A 1,403-nucleotide genomic window follows, 5' to 3' on the forward strand; every position below is an offset into this window, starting at 1 on the left:
GAGGTTGGCCCAGGATCGGACATTGTTTCGTTCTGCTGTGCATGGGGTCGCTATGAGTCGGTTCCGACTCAATGGCACCTGACAACAACAACATACAGCACCTGGAGAAGGTGGGGCTTTTCCCTAAAATAAGTACAATAGACCTTTGGGATGGCAAGGATGGTTAGCTTCCTGTGGTAGATGATTACATTGAGCTCAGTGCTGTGGAACTTGATGACTTGGGGAAAGATGAGCTTTGAGAAGCACAGCATTAACTGCCGTTTTCTTTTCTTAGGGAGTGGACTTTCCAGCAGTGAAGTAACATTCAGATGGGTCTACCAGTGGCCTTTTCAACCAAAAGTAGCACTTGATTGGTCATTTGAAAACACTGCAGCCATGAATTTTTGCATCTCAAGAAAACACTGAAAAATTCTATGAACTGTTGTAGCCAGTGAATCAAGATTGTATTCCATCAAATAATGTTTTGAAGAAAACTGATGGGTTGTTGAAATATTTTTTTCTGTCCCTCTAACTGCTGCTTGAATGTTCTCTGAGGCTGTTTCTTATATGTGTTTTTTAATGTGATCCCCTAATTTGATTATTAATGGCTTTTCTATTAATGAGTATTTTGGGTAATCCTGATAAATTTATGAAATTAAGTGTTCAAGGCTGACATTTAACCCATAAATTATAATGAAGTCATGTTCCTGACGTCTTCTATCCTTATAACCTTTTTCTTTTAAAGGAAAAGAAAAAAATAGAAAAGAGCTTGTGATTCAGATGATGCCATCTGAACACCTGCCACAATATGGGTTTTACGTGTTCTAAAATTTCAAATTCCATTTGTAAATGCCAATCATTTTGGAAGACAGTGTGAACTGTCATTTGAGAATTGCATTTAATGTCCAATATTGTATCTTTTAAATTCTTACCAAACTCACAAAATATTTATTAAGACATGAAATACAGCAGCAGGTTATCAATTTACAGGTAGTCCACATTTTTGTAAAGCAAAAAAACTAAACAATACACACTGAATTCTGATAGAATTATATGAAGAGTCAATTCAAAGAACTGAGAGCATTTCTTTATTGTTACTTTAAAAAATAAACAAATACAACTGTACCTTAAAGCCGTATGTGGATGAGATCACTAGGAAGGAAGTGTGGAGTAAAATGAGAGATTTTGAACAGAAACTGATCTTCCCAACTCTTAAACTACGTACCGAAGAAAAGTAACCATGCAAAAGACTGAAAGATATGAAGGGGAGTATCTGTCCAGCTACATTAGCAAAATTCAGCAGCCTCAATAACCAGGGTTTAAAAGAAAATCAGCAAATATTCTATCCTCCCTCTCTCTACACTCTGGGCCACACTCAAAATTTATCCACACTCAAACGCATCCACTTTCTAACGACTCTAAAC

The 1,403-nt window shown here is 36.6% G+C and overlaps 1 pseudogene; it reads left to right on the top strand.

The window, feature by feature from the left end:
- Positions 1–239, top strand: part of LOC102840527 — a 1,843-nt pseudogene extending 1,604 nt beyond the window's left edge.
- The last annotated feature ends 1,164 nt before the right edge of the window (positions 240–1,403 follow it).

The sequence above is a fragment of the Chrysochloris asiatica genome, unplaced genomic scaffold, assembly GCF_000296735.1.
Source record: "Chrysochloris asiatica unplaced genomic scaffold, ChrAsi1.0 scaffold00216, whole genome shotgun sequence".
NCBI classification, from domain to species: Eukaryota; Metazoa; Chordata; class Mammalia; order Afrosoricida; family Chrysochloridae; genus Chrysochloris; species Chrysochloris asiatica.